Genomic DNA, 17,514 nt, shown 5'->3' on the forward strand with positions numbered 1-17,514 from the left:
AGTACTTTCCTCTCTACCCTGCTTCCTACTATTGACCAAAGCTACTAATATTTACATGTTTCAAAATAGCTGAGTTAACATGGCTGGGATTGTTTAGTAATAGCTTGAAATAAATGGACCTTTTATCAGGTATTTTTGTATACCAGCACTACTTATGATGTTATCAAAAAATGAAAATATTTTTGTAGAAGTTGACCAAAATGCCTGTTAATATGATAGCGATAAGGCTGGAGAGATGGCTTAGCGGTTGAGCGCTTGCCTGTGAAGCCTAAGGACCCCGGTTCGAGGCTCGGTTCCCCAGGTCCCACGTTAGCCAGATGCACAAGGGGGCACACGCATCTGGAGTTCGTTTGCAGAGGCTGGAAGCCCTGGCGCGCCCATTCTCTCTCTCTCCCTCTATCTGTCTTTCTCTCTGTGTCTGTCACTCTCAAATAAATAAATAAAAAATAAAAAAAATATGATAGCGATATTAACATGCTTATTATGCTCTCTTGGTAAGGTAAGTTAGGAAAACAGAATAATAAATGATAGTGGGTATGGTGGTACATGCCTTTAATTCTAGCACTTGGGAAGCAGAGGTGGGATGATCACCTTGAGTTTGAAGCCACCCTGAAACTAACTACAGGTCAGCATGGAAAAACCTTCTACCGCCAAAAAAAAGAAAGAAAGAGAAAGAAAAAATGAAATAAATATTGTCTAAATATGAATTTTCAAATGATATGCTTGAAAAGTATGTATGAACATTTCCAGAATTAATATCTCTAATTAGTAATATGATAAATATCTTATCTTCTAGTGTGTATTTCCTGCACACAATTCTATCGTACATATTGTGTAACCTTTCCTGGGGAGGGAATGTGCAACCATCTACTGACTTCAGATAGTGCTCCAATGACAGACCAAAGAAACAATTCCACACATGTCTAGCTTGGAAAAGCAATGAGTTTATTGAGATTGTTTAATGAGCATGGGTGTAGGGATACTTCCAGGAGGGTGGGTGACTCGAGGCAAATTTATCACTGAGAAGCTCACTGTGACACAGATGATAACTCAAGCTGCGACCTTAGCACTTCTTACACAATTTGCAGCCTTCTCTAACAAAGAGTCTCCTCTCTATAGAAACTCCTTATTGCTTTTATAACTTTGAAGAATGGCCTAATGACTGTGTAACTTCCTTTGCTTTCTGAGCCTTATAGGTGTCTATATCTTCTTCCTCAATGAGGGAATGTTTTAATTTGGGCAATATAAATGCACAGCATTTATAAAACATAATTTATCTATCAACCACTGATATTTTGGTAATTTTCAGTATTCTCCCTATGATCACAAACCCCTCTTTTTTCTGCACATTTACACTGATCACCATAAATACTTTCATTGAGCTATAAAGGTAAAGGTACTACATATAATTTATAATCAATTTCTAAGGGAGATTCCACACTGTAAGAGTCCTCAGGGGCCTGGATTTGTAGTAGGAAACCATGACCATCTATAGGTGTTACTGGGCAAACTCCCTAACAAGACAGAGCACATGTTATTTAAGACACTTAACGGTTGAATGGCCAGTTATACAGACTTGCCTGATTATCATCATCTTTCAGTAATTGATTATATCCTCTAGCTTCTTCAGCAATGAAAAATAGTTAAAATTAATATTCCAAATGTCTAAAATGATCAACATTTTCTAATTAATTTACAAGGAAAATAATGCCAAGGCCCAGCTGAAACAACAGAGGATTAAGAAGACAAGCAAGAGTGCTGCTTCCATGATGAGCCTTCCAATCAGTGACATAGTGAAGTAGGCAGACATTCAGGATACTCAACACCTATCAAAGCAGAGATCCAGAGGCACTGAAGTAGACTTAAAACTCACCCACCATGGCTCAGGGAATTTTGCAGAAGAGGGAGCAGAAAGAGTATAAAACCCACAGGTTGGGATATTACACCCAAAGGCATTGACCTCTCCCCTATAACTGACTCTCACAACACATAACCAGCAACCCTACTGAAGAGGGCCCCCAGAAGAATTGGGCCAAGGAAGATGGATAGGATTGTACCAACACATAGTATATCCATACTAAGTATGTTGTTAATAATTATAAAAGAAGAACAAAAGTTCCTTGCTCAAAAAGCCTAACAGATCCAGGTTTGGCTACCCAGTATCCACATAAGGCCAGATTCACCCAGTGAATCTGGAGTTTATTTGCACTGGCTGGAGGCTCTGGCATGCCCATTTACACTCTCTCTTTCTCTGTCTCTCTTTCTTCTTGAAAATAAGTGAAAAATTTAACTTTAAAAAATAAATATCCTGATCTCAAGAAGGCATTAATTCATATGCAAATACATTTAGAGGAAAAACATAACTAATATACAAGAGTTAGAGAGGAGAGAGATAGAGGGGAGAGGGGGGAGGGAGGGAGGGAAGATGTAGGAGATTTAGGTCAGTCTTGATCCTACCCTCTCCAGTGTCTTGTGGTTCAGGTGTTTCTTGTAAGGGTCTAGTGAAGGTTCAGCCATTTGGTCTGTCTTTTAGGAAGTAGAATTTTATGGTACCATTGCCTTTTGGGTCCGGATTACTGTTTTCCACCCTTCGATTCCCTCCCCGCCCTCCCATCCATCTTATTGTCTAGTCCATGAGGTTCTTGCTGGGTATGTAAGGCATCTTGGGCAGATTCAGGTTAGGTGTTGCAGATGAGTGAGACTATGTGTCGATTTTTTTTCTGTGATTGGGTAAGTTCGCTGAGAATGATCTGTTCCAGGTTCAACCATTTTTCCTCAAATTTCTTTATGTCATTTTTTCTTACTGTTGTATAGAATTCCATTTAGACTTGAAAGAATAATTTAATACTCGTTGGACAGTCAATTAAGTTATTTATAAAACAACTGTGGTTTTAAATCTTGTGTAATATTAATTTCTACTTAAATAAATAAATGTAGAGTATTTGTTTCAAGTGTGAGATTGTCCACATTGTCAGAAATACTCCTTTCAGTGCATAAATTGAAAAAATAATTATAATGTAGAGTAATGATTTGCCTTCAGTCAGTATTGTCTTTTTCTGGTGGTAAAGATGGAATCCAGGGTGTTGCACATGCTAGGCAAGGGCTCTGCCACTGAACCACAGCATCATCCCAAATTACCATTAATTAAATGATTTAACGGTTGATTCCATTTCTAGATAATAAAATATTATTAATTTTCTTTATTTACCTCCAGAAAATATATTAGGTTGATAGCTAAGGGTGTTAAGCAAGAACAAATCATTTAACCATGATACTGCAATACTCTATGTACTTCCCTTATTAAAACAAATCTATCTATATGTATGTATATATCCCCTCACCTCAATTCCCATTTTTTTTTATAAATTTTATTTATTTATTTGAGAGCGACAGACACAGAGAGAAAGACAGATGGAGGGAGAGAGAGAGAATGGGCGCGCCAGGGCTTCCAGCCTCTGCAAATGAACTCCAGACGCGTGCGCCCCCTTGTGCATCTGGCTAACGTGGGACCTGGGGAACCGAGCCTCGAACCGGGGTCCTTAGGCTTCACAGGCAAGCGCTTAACCGCTAAGCCATCTCTCCAGCCCTCAATTCCCATTTTTACAGACAACACAATAATCTTCAAATCTTCAGACACCTGTGACTGATTGGTTCACAGATCATTCTGTCTGTTATTAGTAAGTAGATTATAATAAGAAATTTTTATAGGAATCAACCAACAGCATTCTGACAATAAAGACTTTCACAGAAGGTAGACAATGGTTAGTAAATCACCTACTGTAAATGCAATTGTTGATTCATTCATCACTCGTTAACCAGGATAGGATAATGCAGAAGGGAGATCAGCTTGCACAATATTTCCACACTTCAGAACTATGAGGGAGCAATATCTACAAAACAAAGGCTCTTCTTACTACATTTTGTGAAGCCCTAATCTTCAAGTGGATAGCAGATGGGATGGAGAGTTGGCCTCAAAAGTAATGTGCAAGAATAGAAAAGACTCAGAGAATGTTAAATTCTGCAGTTGCTCTACTAGGACCCAATAATTGATGGGATTCACAAGATATTAAAGATGGGACTAGGATGATAGACTGTAAAGTGCTTGCTTCATAATTGCAAGGTCTTGAGTTTGATCCCCAGAACATACATAAAAATGCTTAGCTTGGTGACATGCCTGTCCCTTTAGGCCCAGTACTAGGAATGTAGAGACAGGCAGAACCCCAGGGCTTGCTAACCAGTAATTCTAGCCTAATTGGCAAGTTTCAGGCCAGTCAAAGATTATGTCTTAAAAACAAAATAAAAAGGTGAAGAAAGACAGGTGAATATGCACATGCACAGACATGCATGCACCCTGCCCCCCCATACACACTAAAAAACAGGTAGTATGAAGGATATCAAGTAAGAATTTCAAAAAAACCAAAAGATTCAGTATAGTAGGGGAAAGAGAATGTAAACAAGCATCAGGTCTGATAGATTTCCAGATGTAGCTATAGATAGGCCTTTCTTATAAACACAAATGCATGCTTTGTCTCTGCACTGAGCCTCTAAGATTTGTTTAATTCAACTTGGTTTGGAAGAGCTTCTTAAAAATTTCCAACAGGGGCTAGGCAAATGGCTCAGTGGATAAAATTATTGCTACTCAAACTTTTGTATTCAAGTGCTCTTCTCACCCCACATGGGCACATGCCCACACTCACAGGGTTCTCTATTCTCTTAGAATGGTAGCCAAATTAAGCTGCACGTGTACTTATGCTAGACATGAGCCTTCAATAAGCTAACACAGTCCTGGCACTCCCAGTGGAGTTCTATGTTCAAACAGCATGCTATGGACTCACTAGTGGACTCACTGTGCTCACTTGGTCAATTCCGTTGTTCATTTTCAGGAACCTTCCTGTCTATCTGTGGAATAACACTTCCCTATAGAGGTACTTAACTCCAGAAGGTCCTTGGTTAAAATAAGATCCTTAATAAGGGAAGAATGACACTGGAAGACTTGGTATAGAACATTTGGGCAAACATTGAAATCTTTGAACTCAAATTGATTACTAAAATGGTCCAATTCTTATATCTTACTTATAGTTTGGTCAGAGGACACAGATAAAGTACATGCTAAGGATGGCTCAGAGGCTAAGAGGCACTTATCTGCAAAGACTTCCAGCCCAGGTTTAAGTCTCAAACCTTCCAAGATTGCTGGACGCACAAAGTGGTTGAAGATCTGATGTTGCATGTTAGGCATGGCAGCACACACCTTTAATCTCATCCCTCAGGAATGTGAGGTAAGAGAATTACTGTGAGTTCAAGGCCAGCCTGGGACTACATAGTGTGTTCCAGGTTAGGCTGGGCTAAAATGATGTTCTACCTCAGGAAAACAAACAAACAAAATGATCTCATATTGAGTTCACTTGCATTGGCTCAAGGCCCTAGGCACACTCCCTAACACTGGTGCACATTAGATAAAAAGATACCTCACTAAGCAAAATTTCCTTAATCAGGTTCAACCACTTTCCCTTGACAAACAGACCTATATAAGTGTCAAATACCAGCATAGCCCAATGGAGAACTAGGATTAGCAGAAGTGTAAGCACACAATGGCCACAGTTCTGAAGGAAGGTGATGAATAAAGAGGAATGATGTAGAGAATAAAGTCATGGACGTGTGTTTTATCATTTATGTGAGCCTTTACTTGTGTCACTGTATATAACTTTATGACAAACTCCTAGAGCTGGAGCTAACAATCACTGTAAGAATGGCTTTGGGAAAACTGATGAGGCACTGGCCCACAGGAAATAAAATATAACAAAAATAAAACCTGGGGCGAAAGTCAACAAAGATTCCTGTGGGCATGTTGATATACTGGGGATGGGAATCAACATGACATGGTAAAAAGGATGCAACTATCACAGAGATTGAGAAACAGGTAAACCTCAGAGAAGTGTGCAGATAGTTGATGCAACCTATGTTGATAGGTACATAGCAAAGAAACAGGGATTGTTCAATTTAAAGAATCAAAACAAGTAAAGAATATTGATGATTATGAGGGTGGACAGACACAGGAAACCAAGCTTCTTCCTCAGTTTCTTAAACTACATTGGTTCTTTTTTTTTTTTTTTCCCCGAGGTAGGGTCTCACTCTAGCTCAGGCTGACCTGGACTTCACTATGGAGTCTCAGGGTGGCCTTGAACTCATGGCAATCCGCCTACCTCTGCCTCCCGAGTGCTGGGATTAAATGCGTGCGCCACCACGCCCGGCTTACATTGGTTCTTATAAGGAAGGACTTCAAAGTACCAGGACAAAAATATTTAGTAGTAAATGCCCTAGTCTAACTGCAATGGGTATTTCTCTATCATTTTTTTTTTCATAATAGTTCATTTGGGAAGAGGAGAATAATCAAGCTTTAAGGGAATTGCTGGGCAAAGCACATAAGCTGTGTCCTAAAGTTATAACATACATGTGTGGGAGCTCCAGTCTGATCTTGTGAAAAGTGGGCTCCCGTAAGGTCCATCATCCCAATTGCTGGACATTTCCCCAGCTTCCAACTCTGTAATTAATATAAACCCAGTTGGCAGCTGAGATATTTTGTCTAAAGACATTGAGCAGGAACATAGAACTATTACTGTGGAAAAGTCAAGCTGATGTCATTGAAAGTGCCCTGTCTCTCACTGTGACAATAAAAATGAACAAACAAATGTTGAGAAAACTATGACATGAAGCACAGACAACAAAAGAGTGGGATGTCTTAAAGAAGCAATGACAACAAACCAACCAACCAACAAACAGACAAATAAGCAAAATTCCATATGTACTAACATTTGAATAAGAGAGAAGGATTAAAAAGCAATGATTTTGAAAACTAAAAAAACAAAAAAATATCAAAGCTGAACAAGGAATGTTATTTTAGAAGAGCCTATAAATTTTGAATGATATAATAGGTAAGAAAATCAGAATCTTTGGTACTTATTGCTTTTGCCATTGCTGTGACAAAATACCCAACAAAAGCAACTTGAGAGAGGAAGAGTTTTCCTTTGTCCATGACTTCATGGACTACATGTAGTAGGGCAAGCATGGAGACCAGGAGACCAGGGGCTTCGTCAGTGGCAACATGAAAAGGATACTCTGCACATATTGGAGATCATGAGGCAGATAACTTGATATGGAACCAGGAACAGATAGTAACTTTTAGGCTCATCCTCACACCATTACAGATCACAGTCCTGAAGGTAATGAATAAAGAGGAATGGTGTAAAGCAGAAAGTTATGGAAATGTGTGTTGTGTCATTTCTGGGAGCCTTCCCAAAAGCACATCATGGGAACAGGACCAAGTTTTCCAAAACATGGTACTGTACTAATATGTTGACAAAGCATGCAGAGTGTAACTATGATTAGAATACAAGCATGATCAACTTGATAATATGAAGGTAAAGAAATGTAGATTCTTTTCAAAGATAGGAGGAGATCAAAAGGATATGTTTATAATGAAAGGCTGGGAGATGTGATAAAAGCCAATGGGAATTAATATATTTTCAAAAGTACAAAATATGATACAGGTAAAACAATAACATAGCTGTCAAATACATACATTTTCAGGGATTGGAATCAAAATCACAGTGGTTTAAAATGAGATATATCATTCATTTCAATACCAGGAATGAGATGTTTTCAATAGTCCATGATCATCAAATGATAACATAAACACATTCTTTGTATTCTTTAATAGTTATATGAAATCTTTGAAATGATTTCTAACTGCTTGCATTTGAAATATTTTCATTGCATCAACAAATTTGAAGAAACTTCCTGAGTCAAGATAATTAATCACACTCCAAATGTCAGACTGAGACACTTGGTTAAAGTTGCAAAATATCAATAAAAGAGAGTAAATTTTTGGTGTATAAAATATTTACTTATCATGTTCCTAAAAACTATATTGTGGTCCAAACAATGAAGATAGCTTGAAGATTTTAGTGAGGAGCTAAAAATTCTGAAACTTGTTAATTATTCCATAGCTATATATTACATCTTAGTATGGAATTAATGATGTTAAAAGATATCCTGACATGTGCTTATGCTATATAGGTGGTTCTATTCAAAGCCTATTCAAAGCAAAGTCAGGTAGTTTTTTAAAAGATTATATAATGGGTCTGTCATTTGGGGTAATGAGGAAGTATAACATTTTAATACCAATTTTAGCACCTATAAAACAAGAATAATATCAATTTTTAACTCACAGTGATGGTGCTGGTAAATGAACCAATTAAAATAAATTTATAGGGCTGAGGAGATTGCTCAGTAGTTAAAGGTAATTGTTTGAAAAGCCTAACAACCTGGGTTCCATTCCTCTAGTATCTATGTAAAACCAGATTCACAAAGTGGCACATGTGTCTAGAGTTCATCTGTAGTCCCTGGAACACCCATTCTCATTCTTTCTCTCTCCCTAATTAGGCACTTTTTTCTTTCTCATAAATAAATAAATAAAATGCTTTAAAAATAGTAAAATAAAATTATATAAAGGCTTATTGACATATGATAAGCACCCAATACACATTAGTTGTTATCTGAAAGAAAGGAGTGTGGCATCATGAGCTTAGCCTAGAAACAAAGCACATATATAAAAGCAGTCATTCTATCATAGCATTGAAAACTAGCCTCTGGGTATGTTTCTATCAGAAAGGCAAAGAGTAGAAAGAGAGAGGGAGGAAAGAAGTTTAAAGTAACAGTACTTTTTCTAAAACCAAAATGATAGAGACAGAAATGGTGCTGCTTTGTGTTATAGACAAGGAGAGGCAAGTGATTCCCATGTCTAGGATTATCTCGGTTACAGAATACTTTGCAAGGATCAGCACAGGGAGCCTTGCACAAGGACAGCAAATGCTATGGTCAGCAGATACAAAGATCCTGGTCAGCTGATGGGAATGACTTTGCGCATGAAGGACAGCAGCATGAAGCACAGAAATGGCAGCTCAAGAGGCTAGCTGCTCTTTCTGAACACATCCATATGACTGGCTTCTCCAAAACAATTGCACCCTTTCTAGTAATTGTGTTGATGGCAGTCCAAATTAACAGAAACTGCTCCAGAAATGGCATAACAGATTCTCTTCCAGACTGATAATTCTTTAATTTCCAAAAGCAGTCTGTGAGACTAACATGGTACTGTGTTCTGTGATCTGGGTTCATTAAGTACCAGCCCTAAATACGTTCTTGATTTAATATCAAAGAGATCAAACATAATTTATGTTTCCATACACATATAAGAAATCTGGGAGAAAAAAAACAACTATAAAATCCTCTTTTATGATAATCTTACAGACTTATTTTTAGATTTAAATTATATATTTTACTTTATAGATAATTGGCTTTAGATATTTATGATTATTAGGAACCATGCCTTATAACATCAAATTTAATTAAAATTATAGTTTCCATCAAGACAGATATTCAAGTGGAATCCAGGATAAAGTTGTTTTTTTTTAATGTAAAATGTACCCATTTCACAATCACCTTTGCAATTATCTTGACCAAAATAAACACTTTAAGCATTGACCTTAAAATGTTCCTGTCTTACCTGACTTCCCAATGTTAATATAATTCAATGGATTGAAAACTGAAACATGATAATATTAACTTACTAGTTCCACATATTTTTCCATGAAAAGAAAAGAAAATTATGGGTTTAAACTATGTCAAATTAAACAATGTTAGTCCATTTCTTTCTACTCCAAACCAGTTTGGATGAGTATTAACATATTTCCTATCTAATCTCTTCCTATACAATATGTCCATATTTAATCTTTAAAATATTTATCTAATAAAACTTGATTAGTAGCTATGAAACATTTCAACTTTATCTCTAAGCTAGGAGGCAATTTTCTTTGAAATATTTTTAGCTAGACTAAAAATGGTCATTTCTTCTTTAATTTATTTTTGCCATGTCACTGAGACTGCCACAAATAACCAGAATGGTGTTATTATCAGGAAAAATAGGTTTAAATGGAATAGAATGCTCTTATAATTCCCATGTAACTTTTGGAGACTTTGAGCCTTGCTAATATTCTGTTCATATGATCTTTTGGGAAAACTTATTTTCCTTGTTGTTCCCATAGCTTGTGCTCACAATGAAATAAGCTTTTACTCCCCTGTCTCTCTGGGCCATCAAGGAACTGACCATCTGGACTCATGGTTTGATAAAGTCTTCTAGAGAGCCAAAAAGTCCTGGCAAGCAGAACTCAAAAACATTCTCAAATGCATGCAGTGCTTGAACATTGTATTATAAACAACTTTGACATTACAAACACATACAAACACTTAAAATTCCAGTATGAGGCTGCTTCAGTTTCAGCAAACAAAGATGGTGATTTGCATTACCATGTTATTTATTGACTTACTATAGACATTTTAGAAGTATGAAAGGAAGACTTATCAATTGTTATCCTGAGAGTGACATTAATTGGGACAATTTCAAATAAGTCATATGTTCTGTAACCCTTTTGATATTTAGAAGGGAAATTGAGAAATGTCTTCTTAAGTTCAATATGTATGAATAGAAAGCACAGTTGATGGCCCACAAATAATTCCATCATAGCTTTCATTTTATGATGTTATCTCTAAAACTAGGACATCCCAGCATTTATCCTAGCTATGATCTAATAAGTTTATTTGTCATAAATTCTGGCCAGTAATCCATTACTGAAAATGGCCTCAAGAGCAAAACACTTGCCAATCGAGTATGCAGATTGTTCCTTGTCAAGCAGGACCAGATTCTTGACATATGAATAATTCCTGCAGCATGAACTACACATATTTTAAAAGGGAACAAAACAGAATTAGGACATAAAAATTCAACATTCCAAGAGGATAATTCTTCCTAGTAATCTTTTAGACACATAAACTTATTTATTTTGACTCATTATTACATAAGAATTAGATGAATACAAACATGATTTCCCAGTCTTTCTCTAAAAAGAATCTACAGAAGGAGGAAATTAAAATTGTCCAAGGAGTGAATAGAAGGCATTTTTTTCTTGGTGAGTAGGTAAAATCAGCCTGGCCTAGCAATGAGGTGAATCCCCAGACACTAGAAGAGAGGAAGGGTGACAGGGTTCAAGGATGCTTGAATGCAACTCTCCTCTTATAGATGATCATCATCATATGACAAGTCCTGCAAGGGAGTAGCAATAATGACAGAGAGCTAAAACCTAAACTGCATCTTGAGCTTCTAAATCCATGACTTCAATTCACCATGTGTTGAAATTATAGTCAAACCTACTACTATGCTTCTGTATTGACCATGTGTAGATTTCTTTTGTCATTATTAGCCTATAAAGCTCTGCTTATAGCACTATATTATATAATTTGTTAATATTCTTTTTGGCACATTCTCTGGTGAGAGTTTGGGGATGCTAAATGCAGGAGAATTGTAGACTACAAAGACTTGCCCTATGAAGTTTCAAAAGGGAAACATAGAACTTGTTGAAACTTAGGTACTAGCTGAAAAGCTTCTTGAATTTGCCTGCTTATGAATTAAGAAATCATAGAATTGGCATACGCCATTACCCTCTGTTTCTCCGCCGCACCGACGTCGACGTCTTGCCTGTCCCCACTTGGTTGCTGCCTCTAGATAACTGTCTTTAATATAAGAAAATGGAAACTGAACAACCAGAGGAAACCTTCCCCAACACTGAAACCAATGGTGAATTTGGTAAACACCCTGCAGAGGATATGGAAGAGGAACAAGCATTTAAAAGATCTAGAAACACAGATGAGATGGCTGAATTGCGCATTCTGCTTCAGAGCAAGAATGCTGGGGCAGTGATTGGGAAAGGAGGCAAGAATATTAAGGCGCTTCGTACAGACTACAATGCCAGTGTTTCAGTCCCAGACAGCAGTGGCCCCGAGCACAGATTGAGCATCAGTGCTGATATTGAAACAACTGGAGAAATGCTGAAGAAAATCATCCCTACCTTGGAAGAGGGCCTGCAGTTGCCATCACCCACTGCAACCAGCCAGCTTCCGCTCGAATCTGATGCTGTGGAATGCTTAAATTACCAACACTATAAAGGAAGTGACTTTGACTGTGAGTTGAGCCTGTTAATTCATCAGAGTCTGGCAGGAGGAATTATTGGAGTTAAAGGTGCTAAAGTCAAAGAACTTCGAGAGAACACTCAGACAACAATCAAACTTTTTCAAGAATGCTGCCCTCATTCCATCGACAGAGTTGTTCTTATTGGAGGAAAGCCTGACAGGGTTGTGGAGTGCATAAAGATCATCCTTGACCTTATATCTGAGCCTCCCATCAAAGGTCGTGCACAACCTTATGATCCTAACTTTTACCACGAAACCTACGACTATGGTGGTTTTACAATGATGTTTGATGACCGCCGTGGTCGTCCTGTGGGATTTCCCATGCGGGGAAGAGGTGGTTTAGACAGAGTGCCGGGGTGGACGTCCCATGCCTCCCTCTAGAAGAGATTACGATGACATGAGCCCTCAGTGGAGGACCTCCTCCTCCTCCTCCTCCTGGCTGGGGTGGCCCGGGTGGTAGCAGAGCTCGGAATCTTCCTCTTCCACCACCACCACCACCCAGAGGAGGAGATCTAATGGCCTATGACAGAAGAGGGAGACCTGGAGACCCTATGATGGCATGGTTGGTTTCAGTGCTGATGAAACTTGGGACTCTGCAATAGATACATGGAGCCCATCAGAATGGCAAATGGCTTATGAACCACAGGGTGGCCCAGGATATGATTATTCCTATGCAGGGGGACGTGGCTCTTACGGTGATCTTGGTGGACCTATTATTACTACACAAGTAACTATTCGCAAAGATTTGGCTGGATCTATTATTGGCAAAGGTGGTCAGCGTATTAAGCAAATTCACTATGAGTCTGGAGCTTCCATCAAAATTGATGAACCTTTAGAAGGATCCGAAGATCGGATCATTACTATTACAGGAACACAGGACCAGATACAGAATGCACAGCATTTGCTGCAGAACAGTGTGAAGCAGTATTCTGGAAAGTTTTTCTAAGACTAGTGAAGAACTGAAGGAGTCCTGCATCTTTTTTTTTTTTTTTAATCTGCTTCTGTTTAAAAAGCCAACATTCCTCTGCTTCATAGGTGTTCTGCATTTGAGGTGTAGTGAAATCTTTGCTGTTCACCAGATGTAATGTTTTAGTTCCTTACAAACAGGGTTGGGGGGAGGGCATGCAAAAAACTAACACTGAAATTTTGAAACAGCAGCAGAGTGAGTGAATTTTATTTTTTGTTCTTTGTTGGTGGTTTTAAAAAAATCCCCCCCCCCGTGTAATTATTGTGAACACCTTGCTTTGTGGTCACTGTAAACATTTGGGGGAAGGGGGGACAGGAGGAAAGTAATAGTCCACATGTCCCTGGCATTTGTTCAGAGCAGGGTGCAGAATGTAATGCTCTTTTGTAAGAAACGTTTTATGATTTTTAAAATAAATTTAGTGAATCTATTTTTGGTGGTCTTTTTTTTAAGACAATTTTCAAATGGAGGTTGAATATCCCAACACCTCCCCCCCACCTAAACACTTGAGTTTGGTTTTTAGCTCCTCTGTTGGACAAAAGTGCTCCTCTTGAATATAGGTTTATAAAGCTTGGGTGATTTCTAGATGCTTGGACAGAAATTCCGTCACACTTCTACTCATAATGAACTCTGAGGGTTTTTTTTTTTCAAATGTTTGCTCCCACTTTTCACATTTTGTAAATTGTGAAGAACCCAGGTGTGAGCAGCAGTACTACAGGATACTAGTTTATACTAGAAGTCTGATGGACAGCAAGTTTTATCAGAATAACATTTGGTTATGGAAGTGGCTGATGCTGAGTAAATTCTCATTATTTTTGTTAGGTAATTTCTCACTTGTAGACTTAAACTGTCAACCTGCCTAGTGTTTACTAGTTAAAATTTGTAAATATATATATATATATATATATATATATATATATATATATACTTGTTTTTCCATTGTATGCAAAATGAAAGAAAAATGTACCATTTCTCTGTTACATGTTGAATTATGTAGGAAATGTTTGTGAAAATTCCAAAAAAATGGAAAAGTTACTGTGGATGTTTTGTGTAGTATCTTGGCATTTGTATTGATAGTTTAAAATCCACATCCAAATAAAACTTCTGTGATGCTAAAAAAAAGAAAAAAAAAGAAAAAAGAAATCATAGAATTTAAGAATTTAAATTAAAAATTTTTGCAAGTTCAGTTTAAAAGTAATTTCCTGGACTGGTGTGATTGGTGAAAGGTATATATCAGAAAGTTGTGAAAAATGTATATGTTTTATCACAAAAATATAAATTTAAAATTACAGGCACAGAGACTGGTTCTAGAATATTGAATATTAATTTGATTACCACCATTAAGGTGGGCCAACTTCTTTGCATTGAAACCATGAAAATGATGCCCTGACAATGAACCAGTGAAAGAAGGTGGCTTCAAGGCAGATTGTTGAAGAAGCATGCTTCTCTTCAAGGTCCATGTTTATTCCCCAGAGACTTACAAATTTGGTTATGTCGCATACCTGGTACTGGTATTGGAAGCACAAAAAATGCAGAGAAATGAGTCATAAAGTACATGCAGTTCCAGAAGCCACTGATGAGATGTAGCATATGAAGTAGTGTAGTAATACTTGTATGAGACCCAGTAAGGTCTTTGTAAACAAGTAAACCAATTGCAGGAACTGCTGAGATGCTGCATATAGAACAGGTTGTTGGAATCCCAGTGTGGAGACCCAGTGAGGCTACTTCAGTGACCTAAGAGCATGAACTGTGATTTGTAGTATAGACCTAAAGATATTTTGGCGGTACCATGACTATGAAATAGCTGCCATGGAACACTGCTGGCCCAGGATGGAAATTTCCCCAGGGTTTTCCATCCAGTTGGAGGGGCAAAACTGAAATCGGAGCCTTTTTTCACTGGTTATAGATGTTGGATTTGAACTGCAGATGTTTGATATTTACCTATGGGTTATTGATTTTGCATTAGTATCTGTTTTGCTTTTTGCAATGGAACTGTTTACCCTCTGTTGGATGTATGTAACTTGTGTTTTGATTTTACAGGGCTCAATTTTAGATGAGAATTTAGACTTTTGAATAATGTTAAAATTGGTAGACTATGAGGACCTTTGAAGCAGGGCTGAATGCAATTTGTATTGCAAAGTGATAATGAGTCTATGGGGCCAGGGTCAAAATGTGATGGTTTGAATGTATGCCCTCCATAGCCTGAAGGATTTTTGATCAAGATTGAGCTTTCAACTTGACTTTCCAGTAAGTGGAGACTTGCTGGGGAAGAGATGTGTCACTGGGGGTAGAACTTTAGTGCAGACTTAAGGTTTGTAAAGAACCATTTGAGCTCTGGCTGTTCTTGCTTTCTGGTTATTAGAGCCAGTGGGCTATTGGTTATGCCTTTCTGCAATGGATCTAGGGAAGTGAGTCAACTTCTTCTGAATCTGTAAGCCTGAAATAATCCTTTTCATTCTGTAAATTTCCTGTTGGATGTTTGTCACAGAAATAAGAAAATAATGGCAACAACCAATAATCTACAGAATTAAGGGACTAATTATGTTCCCTGGAATTGACTTTCTCTCCTCTATTTCATTTCCCCCAGCTCCAACTATAATTTTCTGAGATATTTTCTCCTTGTTCTTGCCTTAACTGTAAAATGAGCCTTATGAAAAGTGTATAAAAAATAAGAGCTAGAGCAATGGCTCAATGGTTAAAATACTTGCCTGAAAAACCTAACAACTGGGTTGGAGAGATGGCTTAGTGGTTGTGCTTGTCTGTGAAGCCTAAGGACCCCAGTTCGAGGCTTGATTCCCCAGAACCCGTTAGCCAGATGCACAAGGGGCACACACATCTGGAGTTTGCTTGCAGTGGCTGGAGGCCCTGGAATGTCCATTCTCTCTATATATATATCTGCCTTTCTCTCTCTGTTTGTTGCTCTCACATAAATAAATAAATAAAAATAAACAAAATTAAAAACAAAACTAACGACCAAGACTCTATTCCCTAGTGCCCATGCAAAGCCCAATACACAAAGTGGCACATATATATGGAGTTGATTTGCTGTGTCAGGAGGCCATGGTGCATCCATTTTCTCTCTGTCTTTCTATGTCTGTCCCTCTCTCTACCCACCATCTGCTTGCAAATAAAATAAAATAAAATAATAAAATGTTGTTGGATTTTAAGTAGAAGCCAGGGAGTCTATCAGAAAATGACAATACATTTTTCAAGTCTTGGAAGAAAAAGAGCAACCTTTCAGAATTCTATACCCAGCTAAAATACTTCAAGAATGAAGGGAAAATTAAGATATTTTCATATGTAGGAAACGTGTGTGTGTGTGTGTGTGTGTGTGTGTGTGTGTGTGTGTGTGTGTTGTCAACTTGATAGTATCTAGAGTTGCATAGAAAACAAATCTCTGGACATGTCTGTAAAGGAATTTCTAAATTAGACTAATTGTGGTAGAAAGACTTATCCATCCCATATGTATGTGGCATTACTCTCACTCCATGGGCCAAATAAAAATTATCATATTATCATAATCTCCATTTCCTGGCTGGACACAATGTGACCAGCTCCCTCCTGGACCTGCCACCATATCTTTCCTGCCATGATGGACTATGTCACCTGGATCTGTAAACCAAGAGAACCCCTTTATCCCTTAAGCTATTTCTTGCCATGCATTTTGTCACAACAAGGAGAAAAATAACTGAAACAGTATAATATCAGCTAATCTACTCCAAAGGAATGCCTAAGCAATTTCTTGAAACAAGACAATGAACAAAAAGAGAAGGAATCTGATACATCAGGAATAGAGGCAGAGTAATAGAGCAAAATTACAGTTCCACACAAGTCATCTTCTCTTTCAAGTTGGCCTATCACCTCAGGCATTTCCTTGTATTTGAGAACATTTGAAAATCATTATCCCAGCTATTTTGATATATCTTACTGTTATCAACTATGGTTATTCTATTGTGTCATAGAACATTAGACATTACTACTTCTGCCCAACTGTACTTTTATACATTAAAAATATTCTGTCTTCCTACCTGTACCTCAAACTTTCCAGTCTCTGAAAATCAGCTTTCTATCCTATACTTATCTCTTGAATTCTTAAATTATGTTTGATAGCTGAAACTAAATTTAGATCACTGACTGAGGTGGGTCTCAGTGACATATAAAATTATTTAAGACATTTATTCTTAATGTGGCAGATGTTGTAGTGGTTTGATTCAGGTGTCCCCCCATAAGCTTAGGTGTTCTGGATGTTAGGGTTACCCAGCTGATGGCAATTGGCAATTAAAGCCTCCTGGAGGTGGTGCTTGCTAGGAGCAGGCTTATGGGTGTTATAGGCAGTTTCCTCATGCCAGTATTTGGCATACTCTCCTGTTCCTGTTGTCCACCTTATGTTGGCCAGAGGGTGATGTCCACCCTCTGCTCATGTCATGATTTTTTTCTACCATCATGGAGCTTACCCTTGTAGCCTATAAGCCAAA

General features: G+C 37.8%; 1 pseudogene; it reads left to right on the forward strand.

Annotated features, from left to right (window-relative positions):
- Positions 1-11,535: 11,535 nt before the first annotated feature.
- On the forward strand, positions 11,536-13,231 carry LOC123453729 (annotated as a pseudogene).
- Positions 13,232-17,514: the final 4,283 nt, after the last annotated feature.

Source organism: Jaculus jaculus, chromosome 1 (genome assembly GCF_020740685.1).
Source record: "Jaculus jaculus isolate mJacJac1 chromosome 1, mJacJac1.mat.Y.cur, whole genome shotgun sequence".
NCBI classification, from domain to species: domain Eukaryota; kingdom Metazoa; phylum Chordata; class Mammalia; order Rodentia; family Dipodidae; genus Jaculus; species Jaculus jaculus.